Raw genomic sequence first — 12,615 nt, forward strand, 5'->3', positions numbered from 1 at the left:
GTGGTATTCGATATTCGTTACTACCTGTGCTCATGAGTCAAACCGGCATTTTCGATTTTCGATACGGTTATGTTTCGGATTCTTCGATTTATTTAGATTTCATGATATTTACGCTCGAATTCGGTCAAATCTGGGACTGACAAATACTTAACATCTCCGCAATTTTATATAGTAATGATGTTTAATTTTATAGTTTACATACGACAAGATTCTTTACGTACCCTCTGGTCAGAATACATATTATACATGGACGGTTGTATCGAGCACGAACCTCCATCAAGGATTATAGTCTCTAGTGATTTTTCAGATCATACCATCGTGAGTTTTAGTTTCACATTACTAAGGAGTCGAGGCACATACTAACCTCCTCGATATTGCTCAATTGGTAAAGTGATTTATATATATTCCCGGACTTAGCCAGAGAGTTTTATACTGATCTTTCGATATTGTGGCACCGATACGATAAAATTGCTTCATCGAGTTACGCACATCGATCAATGGAGAAACGATCTGAGGTCGAGGAATATCGAGATCGATATCGCTAATGTGTCGATTTCTAATGACGCTTAGAGTAAATGTTATGGTTGTTTCACGATCTATTAAAGGATAACTATTTTCGACGATTTATTATTCGGGTCGCGATGGTGACATAGTCAGGTCACATGATATTCAGCCATCGATTATAATAGGATCGATTATAATCGCAGAGAGTTTACGATCGAGTGTACTTATGGATTTTAATAACCGTTAATGCGTTAGTTAACAGACGATAAAACTGATGTTTACTCCTCCGATATCGACTACGCTGATAAATAACGATTCGATGTTTTCAATGTTAACTGCTTCCTCACGGGAGGTAGACCCATCTATCCGATATTACGCTGGTAATATTCGAGGAATCTTGTTTATTATACGATTGTTTCGGAGTATACCGTGTCGAGTACGATTATTGAAGTATTACGCTGATTATACTCGCATAGTGTACATACGCACGAGTGTCATTGAGGTGTATCATTGATTTTACCTACTGATATATACGCACACCTGCCCGATAGTATCATTGAGGTATCACACCGATTTACACCGTGCATGAGTGTGTTCGTGTACAAATGAGGATTGCCGATCATACATACGTCAAGGTATGCCAGATGTGTGTACGGTGGGTAGATCACGATGATTCTACCTACGCTGAATGTAGAATCGAGTATCTACATTATGTTATCGGGTCAGATAACCTCGTTAACCATTCTCCCACAATGCACCAACCCACTGTGACGATGATAGAGTCGACTCACGAATTGATTTGCTTACTGGGTTGTTTATACCTTCGCCCGCCCATGATACGTGGTCGAGTGATCCTGCACTCTAGTTGATAGTTAGGTTCCGTACTTACGATTATTTCGCGTGAGAGTCGCTCCCACATATTACGGATCGTCAGACAAGCATCGCTTCTATATTTATCATGTATACATAGTTAAGATTATTCAGGCTGGAGTGTTACCCCACATATCGAGGATTTCGCGGTAGAGCGTCATTCCCACATACGTGGTATTTTCTCACGGAGTCGCTTCCGTTCCGGAGGATCTACGCAGATGATTACGCCATCAGTGATCATATTTCGATTTATGTCACGATCTTACGGATCGGGAAACGTCCCGATACCGACATTACGTGTATTGGTTTTACTATTGTATTGCAGAGCCTTAGATGTTACGGACTAGATGATTGGTGTCTCGGATGCTCGATTCTGCCTCTCACGACGATGTCGCGATCCATTCCCGATCCGAGGTGCATCACGACACCATCTTCAGATAGTTCTAGAGATGTTTCACCCAAACGCCTAGATGCCAAGATCAAGAGTGCGATTTCGCCGCTCGAGATGCCTGAGACACACGGCCATCAAGGAGTATACCGTGGTTCCCGTAAGATCGAGGTTGTTACCGCTGAGTGACGGAGTTCATGTAAGAGGCTCGCAACTTCCTTCGTTTCGCCCGATATTCCCAGATACGCCGAGGGTTTCTCGATATACGCCACCCACATCGCTCGACCGGAAAGGCTGAAGTTCACTGTTACACGACAAGACCAACTTATGGAGCCGTTTAGATTGTCGGCCCGATTTCGTGTTACCTTCCAGCGAGGACGGATACGTCCTTTACACCGACGCATCTATTCGTGGTCGAGCGCTGCTCGACAAGAAGATATACGGTAGTCTTCTACGCTCTCGCCGATCAAGGAACATGAAGAACTACCCCGCATACGATCCGAGCAAGTCGTCATTATTTTCGCCACTTAAGATTCGCGATATTAGTTATACGACATTACATTCGAGATTCTCACCCATAACAAAGAGTCTCAAATATCGCATTTTAAGGAACTTAATCTACCTGAGGAGACGGACGGAGTTCCTCAAGGATTACGATTGCACCATTAGCTATCACCCGGGAGAGCTAATGTGTTGGCCGATGCGCTTAGCAGGAAGTCCTGAGGGACTTTAGTTCGCACCGAGCGGTCACTGCATTTGAAGGTTCCTCCGATTCGTCCTCGAGGGGCAAGGATACGTATAGGTACTTCGTACCATGGGTGCCTACCGCCGATCGTGATTGGGATACGAGAGCCATAGGTCTGATCAAGATTTGAGTTTATTTTACCCGATAGCTTCCAAAGAAACCGAGTTCACACGACGGGAGAGTGTTATACATCACCGAGGCATTTTCAAGGCGGCTTCAGCCCCATCCTGGCCTTATAGAGTTACTTCCTGAGGCTCATCACCACGATCTCATTGCCCACCAAAGCACTGTACGTACCAAGATTCGAGATGTTTCTATCGGGAACCATACAAGGATTATACATGAAAGAAGACATCGCGAATTTCAGAGCTAGATGTCTTCTCGGCCGCCAGCGAAGGCCGAGCACCGTAGATCCGCTTTATTTCAGCGGATTCCTATTCCCGAGTGGAAATGGGAATATATTACGACCTTCATGGTGAGTTCGCCGAGGACACGACGAGAACACGACGCTTATTTGCATCTGATCAATTACCCAACCGCCGACGCTTTGCTAATCGGAGAATGATTTCGGATCGACTGGTAGATCCGTTCACGGAGATCATCGATCACACGGTGTTCATCGACTATATTTTGATAGAGACCCCTGCTCACGCCTTGTGTTTTCGACGTAGTCTCAAGCAGTCAGCACCCTATCCGATTCAATATGCCCATTCCCGGTGGACAATGGAGCGACCATCTCACTCTAGAGGATTTACCGAGATCGCGATTGATTTGAGGCACTGGGAGGACCATCCGCCATCAGGAGTTCACCAACAACGGCTCAGATTCGATTATCCAAACGCCACCGTCAAGGTACGGTAGGCCTGGCTTGACACCCACCCTCCGACGAGGTCAGGCCACTGCTGGACCTCCAGAGCCCAGTACGAGGCGTAGTCGGTCCGCATTATACGACGCGAGGACGTCGGGGCGCAGACCTCAAAAGAGTTACGCCGACGAGACGCACTTCTAGCGCCTCTATCGCCACCACGATTGCAAGTTTCACCCACGTAAAGGGGTGAAGAGATCTCACCGACGCAAGCTAGCTCGATACGCTGGACCTTCCGCATCTCGAGAGGATCGAGCGTAGCTTACTATCCGCACTACCACCGCTCCCAGCCAGCGCCAGACGATGTATTTTACGATCGACGCCGACGAGATACGCCTCGATCCGACACGCTACGGCAAATATTCCGCCCAGCCAATTGACATACATACGAGAGGTTCCAGACGGATTCTCGACCGGAAGAGCGCCAACAGTGAACAAGACTATCCTATTGGTTAAAGCCCATCAAGATCATTCTGACAAGGAGGCTACTGGGAGCTCGAGGATACTATCCGAGCTCGACACCCCATCTTTCACCGAGGTACGTAAGTACGGTTTCGCTCAACATTTATAAATTATAGCCTTATTATTCACGAGGGTAGATACTAAATTGGGACCAAAATTTTATTAGTGGGAGAATGTAAAATATCGGAAAATAGAGAATAATAATAAGAGAATTTTCTAAAATTTTAAAATTTTTCGAATTTTTCTAGCCTGTCAGATGACGAGTTAACGATAAAACGCCCAAAAACATGTTTAGACTCTTTTTTAAGAGGAAAAGTTTTATTTCCTTTCTTATTCCTTTCTTTTCCTCTTATTCCCTGCCCTAACCACGCGACGCCATCTCCTCCTTTTTCGGACAAGCTAGCCTTCTTCCTCTTCTTCTCCGATCGAACGCCGGCTAAGTTTCGCTCCGCCTCCGCCTCTTTCGCCGACCAGCTTACTCCCACGCCACCCGAGCCCCAGATTCCTCGCCAACAGACGCCGCAGCCCATCTCGCGCCGCCCCCGGCGCTACAATCGCCACCGCCCATCCGAGGCCCTCCTTCGATCACGGAAGAGCCCTTCTCTCCTCTTCCGCCACCGATCACCGACCGAATTCTTCCGCCGATCTATTCCGCGCTGTCTTCACCGCTCACCACGCCGCCATCTTCGACCAACAACGCCGACCTCCTCCACGTTAGGTTCTAGTTCCAGACGCGAGTCCGTTTGCTTTCCACCTCGAACAAAGATTCGCTTTTAGTTTATCGAGGTGGATCTTCATCGCTGATTTGCGTTTGCTGTTTCTAATTCCAGCAATTATCTCGGGCGGATCATGAGTACGAGGGTAGTCTTTCACGTGGATTTTCGTGATCCGGCAATATCGATTTCAAAGAAGTTTCAAAGAACTTCGTTTCAACAAAGGCAATCGAGTGTAGGGATGGATACATGGTCGCGATAAAGGATCGATCGAACGATTTGATTACGATTACGCGTCCAGAGGTTCGAATCGAGGTCAGAACGGTCACGAGTATAAATTAGGTCAGAATAATTATTATACGGATTTAGGTTTTTGATTTTATCAAAAGGTTGCTTTCTAAGGTAATTAACCCTAATTAACCGCTAGATGTGTCAAGGAACGGTGTAGTTTATCCCTAAATTTCTATTTAGGATTTATTTATCTGCTTATTCAGATTCTAGCTAAATAAAAGTAAAGGTATTTTTTTCACACATTAGTGCTCGATTCGAGACTGATCTCATCGCCTGACTGGACCATTCTGCTGTACTTTGATTTTTCTCGATACGCTATAAATAATATAATTAATTACGGTCCCTTATTCGTTTTTGCTACCACCACCCAACATCCCGATACACGATCGATCGATCGCTTCAGATCCCTACGATACTTTATCTGCTTATACACGCTTATAGTAGTGATATACCACGCTCACCATGCTCGTGACCCAGGGTTTTATACCTCCGCACGATTCGATACGATTCGCCGTCAGGGTGCACTTTTCATATATACGGATTGTCGTGATGCTTTTACGGTTATCACACGCACCATACGCACGATCGTACGCGCGATAGTCCGCCCATTATCGCTGAGTACATCGCCGCCATTATACGGATCGGCACACCACCACCTCCGGGTTGCTGGTCGATCTGTGCAGAGCTGTCAGCAATAGGACTCATAGCACCGCTGGTCCGCCACGGCAAGGTGACACAACGTGTTATTAGCAGGATTCCCGCTCGAAAACGAGACGAGAGAGAGCATCAAGCCCCATTTGGCGACTCGGGTGAGGATAGTGTCTACAAGATCCCGCCCACCCCACCATCGTGAGTAGTGACGACAGACCGGTCACAAAATTTACCCACCTCTACCACTATCGCGCGAGACGAGATCGATCGCTGCCGCACCAGACGATCATCGCATCATACGCACGATGCATTTATCGTCTTCACAGGTCACGATTTATACGCCGTATATTGTGACATGTACGCATACGCATACAGATTCCTATACCACCTGACGCTCTCGTCTCTTATACTGTGTCCCGTTAGTACGCCCTTCCTTTACTTCGTACGCATATTTTTATCTTCTTATATCGTGAGACCCACGCACGATTGTTAGTGTTATTTCTTTACTCAGATATCAATCAGACCACCGAGGTCGACTCACCCCGCCCATTTATTTTCAGTTGCCTGCTGAGGGAGTTCCATTGTCCCCACAAAGACGTAGCGCCTCCACCGTTTTCGAGTCATTGATTTATTTTAGCCACCACTTGCTTTAGTTTCTGACTTTACATACGGATATCAGATGTAATCTTCCGCTCACGGACTTTCGTACGATTCGATTTATTCTATTATACACGCCGCCTCGACGGTAAGAGGCGAGTTCTCTGCGGTTTACGAGTTTGATCGAGTAAGTGGATTTTAAGTCGAGTACTATTGTTGCTTAATATATATCACACGGTCGCGATGACCCAGAGGTCAATATATATATAAACCGCGTGATTGTTTTATTTCGTTATTATTCCACCACCGCTACCGGCGATACGAGACGTAGAAGTTTCATTCAAGATAGTGAGATCACCGAAATTTTATTCCTCCAATGTACAATTGATACCGTAAGACAACGGAATCGTCAGAGGTTACATCGCCTCAACGCTTACGGCCGATCGCTTCGACCGGATCTCGGGTTATATATATCGCTTCAACGCTTACGATCGATCGCCTCAAGACCGGATCTACCGGGTTACACCGCCTCAACGCCGACGATCGCCTCAACACCGGATCTACCGCCACTGACAAGGTGTGGCCAAAGAGATCGGGCAAAGGATGGAAGTGAACGAGGCGACGGAGGTGAAGAGATTAATCCATGGCCTCGACGGGAGAGGAGTTCTAGGGTTCTCCAGAGGGGTTCAGAGAGGGATTCACGAGAGGAGTCGAATGAGTCGGAGAAGGGTTCTGGATCAAAACGACTCCAAGATAGGAGTCGTAGAAAGGTTCAGTTTTCTATTCCTTACCTCGATCCAATGGTTCAGATAATCAAGATTTAGACGAGAACTTAACAATAGACAACACTTTTATAAATGTTGTCGTAGACACTAAAAAGAAGTCTAATTTACAAAGCGTTATCTTCGACCCGTAAAATCACTAATAGACAACGGCTTTTAGAAAAGCGTCTCATCGATAAGAAAATAATAGGTATAACGCTTACTAAAAGCGTTGTTAAAAAACAACGCTTTTATAAAAAACGCCGTTGCCATGTCAGAGAACCCAATTTTCAGAGGAACGTACACCATGCTGTGTACTTATCTCTCGATATAAGATACGTGTTGGCTTAGTTAGTCATTCGTTAAACCCGGATCGAGACACCGGAAAGCTGTAAGAGGATAATTAAATACGCAAAAGGATAAAGATTATATATCTATTTTCAAGGATCTAAGACGAGCATGAGTGGCTACACAAATGTAAATCGAAGGAAACCTCTAGTAAAATCCATAGTCTATACCTTCTAAAATGGAATATCAACTCACAATAAGCTACAGCAGAGTCTTAACATTTAAAGTGCAACAATTTATAAAACTCAAGCAACAACTACTGCTATCGATTATAACTTGACAACCGAAAATCATCACAGAACTTTGTTGACAGTAGTAAGAAGCACAGGGGAAAGTAAGTATATTGTACACTACAAATCAATACACGACAATTCCGGCAAACAAATCGCATACTCGAGTATTACCCACACGCATCTGATCAGATTCTTAAAGCCTCATTGATTAAAAGATCAAAAGATGGAAGTATCAGAAAAATAACACCGTTGAAACGCATGATCTATTCAGTGTATAAGTTGTTACATTTTGGATTAAAGTCTCAATGAGCATGTTGGTAGGTTAAGATTGGTCCACTCACATGGACAATCATCTCTATTTGTTGAGTATAAATAGAGGTAAGACCGTTACTTATGGAACAACTTATGTAGCTATGAATAGAGATATACCTATAAGTTAAAGTCACCTTGTTAATTGTGTCAAGATGAGATCATTTATGTAATGATCGAAGTAAATAAACCTACCATTTACTAAACTTGTTGAAAGCCAGATTGGAATTCATATGTCTGGATCGAAATTTGTACGATGTTAAAATTTGAGAAAAACATGCGCTCTTTTTAGTAAAGAGAATAACATCGTAGCATGTGATTCATACCACATGTGCTATGGCGACAAGAAGGGTTATAGGAGAATGGATCCTTATTTCTCTACTATGTGAGACCTTTGCGATTATAAGTTAATCTCAGTTTTTACTTATAGTGACTATTTAGCTATTTACTTGAAGTTTTAATTAGTGCCCGCTACTTTAGCATGTATCCTATAACTATGGATGATTCGGTCTTTGGAACAGAACTAGGAAAGTGACTGATTGAAATGAATAAATTCTAGCTAAAAAGAAAAATTAAGTAGATTTACATCTTTTGATGTTATTCACTAGTCGACCCATTTCTATTTTGTATAGAAATGAATGTGAATATTGAATATGGAACATGCTCTTGACATAATGGTCATCGTAAGGGATTAGAGATGTTTATATTAATGTAAATGAAGATTATTTAATCTGAGTAAATATCAAGACATGGAAATCTCCAAGATAATGGTTGTGTGCCACTAGGAGATTGGATGTTTTCTGGATAACGGATATGTTCCGCCAGAAGAGAGGCTATGTGCCATTACGAGAGTGTCTCTAATTCATTTGGAAGAGTAGCACAGTAAAGTGTAACAACTTTGTTAGCATTGTTCGCTTAGAGAGAAGCTATGTAAGGTGTAACAATCTTCTTAGCAATAATTGCTCAGTGTGCTTGCTATCGCACAAATTAAACCATTTTCCCTAAAGTATGAAATGGATGTTCCTATTTTGTCTTTATGACTAATTAGTATTTTGCTCTAGTCTTCATATAGTCTATGTGACTTATTTCGTCTTTGTGATAAATTAATATTTGGCTTTGGCCCAATGAAATGATCATCTTGTAGTCTATGTGACAGACATGGCCTATGTGACCAGATAACCTTTATGGATTGACTTAGACGAGTGGGAAATGTTGGTGTTAAGAAGGTGAAAGGGTGCCTCTTCCCCTTCACCTTCCAACCCTTTATCATTCCTCTATAAATGGAGGTAGAGGAAGATGAAGAGTCATCTCCCTATATAAAATAGGCGTCAAAGGAAATTGAGAAAAAGGTGAAAACAAAAGATGAGCACAAGAGAGAAATGAAGAGGGGACTTGCTATGTGCGAGTTTTATTCAAAGTCAAAGAGAATGGGTTCGTCCCATATGAAAGGTTTCTGTACAAGGTTCGTCCATTTGCACAAGATTGAAAGAGGCATGAAGAATATTCAATATTTGTTTTTCTAATCTTGAAAGAGGGATTTGGTTTGTGAACCATGAAGTGCTTTTCGATTTGTTTGTGATCGCTCTTTCGACAACAAGTATGAAGATTATATTCTGTTATCGATTGCGGATCTGCAAGAGATCACTGTAAGTGTTTATATTTTTCATGTTTACTATTTTTCATACTTAGAACTATCAACAATGGTATCAGAGCGATGCCTAAGTATGAAATAGTCTCTTTGACGAAAGGAAAATCTCTCTGCCGCCGTCGTAAGTAAAGATCTCTAGGCACTGAAATAAGCACTAAAGATGTCTCAACATGAATTAGCTAAACAACTAATCAATTGGTTTTCATAAGCTAAATGCAACTATGCAAAGTAAAACGTAGAAATGAAAGAATAAGAAACAAGAAAAAGGTCAATGGTAAAGGTATGTTCTAGGAGTTTTGGTTTCTTTGTAATATTATTCAATGTAATGATCTACCAAATCTTATTCCTCAATTGACCATCATTTGTAGAAGGTTGTCAGTTCTCTCTTGCAATAGACAACCGACCTAGGACTGAAATCTATACCTAAACGTGATCAATTAGGAATGAATCTATGTTGTCCTTACATGGGCTTGCCTATCACGTGCGTACCTCGGATAATCAACATAGAATTCATCACCCCTCAACTACATCAAGATATAATATGTAATTTATACAATCTATCCTACCTTCTTAAAATACCTAATTTCCCTTTCAAGATTACCTCTCAAACGTCCTTACAAGGGCATGTTCTGGTCACGAACGTCCCTAAGAAAATCGAATTGGAAGCAATTCATACAAGATCTACAAGATATTCAAACATTCAATCCACACAAGAAATAATAGATAAAAACAGGGCAAAATCATAGAAATAGGAAATTGGCAAATCCACAAGAGTTTTACATCAAATCTCCATTGCAAATACTCCCTCCATCCTAGAACAAGAGATCTAATTCATAGAACAAGGAAAGAAATCCAAAGATAAAAGGAATACAAGCATCTTGATCCCAAATCTGAGAAAGAAAGGGAAGAAAAGCTTATCTACAATGAAGAACCGTCTTCGGATCCAATCCTCGTTCCCCGAAGTCGAAAAATGAAGATCTGCCCTTAGATCACCGGAAATCCCTCCAAGAAGGTGGAGGAACGCCCCAAATCTTGATTCCCCCCAAAAGGGAGAAGATCTCCTTTCAATTCATGAAGGAGGCCTTATATAGAAGGGAGGTTTGGGCACCACACGACCCTGAGGCATGGTCGTGTGAGGTTCACATGGCCAAGGCTACTCCCTCCTCTGCCTTCCTTACACAGCCGTGTGTGATACACGGCCGTGGCACACACTGCTTATGCTTCCCTTGCACGGTTGTGTAGATCTACACGGCCTGCACTTCCTCTGCCTTTGGAAACCTCACATGGCCTTGTGGTGCACACGGCCAGAGTGTTCTTGGTCTCTGGAAACCTTGCACGGTCGTGTAGATCTACACGGACATGTAAGGCTTTAGCTCTGGATGGCTTGCATGGTCGTGTAGTGTACACAGCCATGGTCTTTTTGGCTTCAAATCTTAGCACGGCTGTGTGAGGTTCACACGGCCATGACAACTTCCACCTTTGCTGCAGCCACATAGCCTGGGCTCTCCACACGACCTGGGCAAGCTCCCATGGCAGGGTCGTGTGAGGTTAAGGAATGACGCCTTCCTCTCAAGCTTCGCTTGCAGATTTGACCTCGAACATGAATCCTCCACCAAAATCGACCCCTGTGTACAGAAAATGCACAAAAGTAGATTTCCAAACAAAAAGAGTAAATATGATGAAAGGAAAGCTGGAAGTACGAAAATACGTAGAGAAAGCATGTGCAAAGTATGTGAATGTGCATCTAGACATGCATAAAAGGTGTATATAATCTACGCACATCACACCCCCATACTTAAACCTTTGCTTGTCCTCAAGCAAAATGCTACAATCTAAATTCATATGTTTTACAATGCTCTCATATCCCTAATGCATTCTCCTACCTCTATCAAAAAGTTTCATTAACAAGCATGATCATGGAAACAAGTTAAGTATGGCTCAAGCATAAGTCTCTTGTGCACAGTGCAAGGTAACTCAAAACTCTTCAAGTTTCAATCTATGTCCTAGTAAAGTCATCATCAAATATGAATTTCTAATGATTCCGGTGATAGACAAGTAACCAGTGATAGGCACTTACTTGCCACACACTTGGTTCATATTTCTCAATCAACCCAAGGTCTCAAAGGCGTGCTCAATCTCAAGAATAGCTAAGCAGTCATTTCTCTAGTAACCTAACTCGGTCTCAAAGGAGTGACTTACTAGATTCCACTCACGACAATTGTTTTTTGTATCCCTTATTCACTTTTTTTTATAAGCATTTGCATTGTGCAAATCTTATTCACAAATGTACTTTTGGCACAATTGTTGGGATATTTTGATTTTTGCAAATGAGCTTACATGATTTGAGCCTCATCTAGTAACCAAAATGAAATTTGAGAAATCACCATGAAAACCAAGTACTAAACAAACAAGATGAATCATGATTATTTCAATGATATCAACCATTCAAGGATCAAGGAGAAGTGAAGTGAAGATAAGATTCTTAAGGTCAAGCCAAAACTAAAACTCATCTCCATAAGATACTTAGCTTATTTCATGCTACTTAAGATAGAGAAAATAGGTACATTATGCATACTACTAGCATCATTTACAACATCATGAATCTAGATAATGAACGTGCTAAAATTTTTACTTAAAGACAAGAAAGCTTATAAGTGAAGTTTGATGTTCTCAAGATGAATGCCTCAAGAAATCAAAACAAAATGCAAGACATAAGCAAAAACAAAAAAAAAAAAACAAAGCAATTCAAATACATCTAATGCATCCCCCCAAACTTAAACTTTTCATTGTCCCAATGAAAACTAAAAACAATGTGGAGGAGATTAAAAGTAAGAGAAGTTACCAAATGATGCATGCCAAATGCCCATGTCATTAACTTCTCCATCATGTAGTTACACTCCTCCTAATCGTTGAATCCTATAAAAGAAGATTGACAACAAAAATTAAGTAGAGGATACATGTTTATTATAAAGAATGAAATAAAAGTAGAAAGAACTAAAGACAAATGAAAACAAAGAAAATGAACTTGGGTGCCTCCCAAGAAGCGCTTGTTTAAGGTCATTAGCTCGACCACCTCATTAGATTCATCTAAATCTTGCTCTTGGAGGAGTAAGATATTTTAGAACCCTCCTACCAGGGGTTCTTATTATGGAGAGAGCTTTCATCAATGGAGCTACAAAGTAAAGTATAACTCTCTCCATCTCCGTCTTCTTAAAAGTTTTTACAGGTGG

This window comes from Zingiber officinale, chromosome 3A, assembly GCF_018446385.1.
Source record: "Zingiber officinale cultivar Zhangliang chromosome 3A, Zo_v1.1, whole genome shotgun sequence".
In the NCBI taxonomy this organism is placed as follows: Eukaryota; Viridiplantae; Streptophyta; class Magnoliopsida; order Zingiberales; family Zingiberaceae; genus Zingiber; species Zingiber officinale.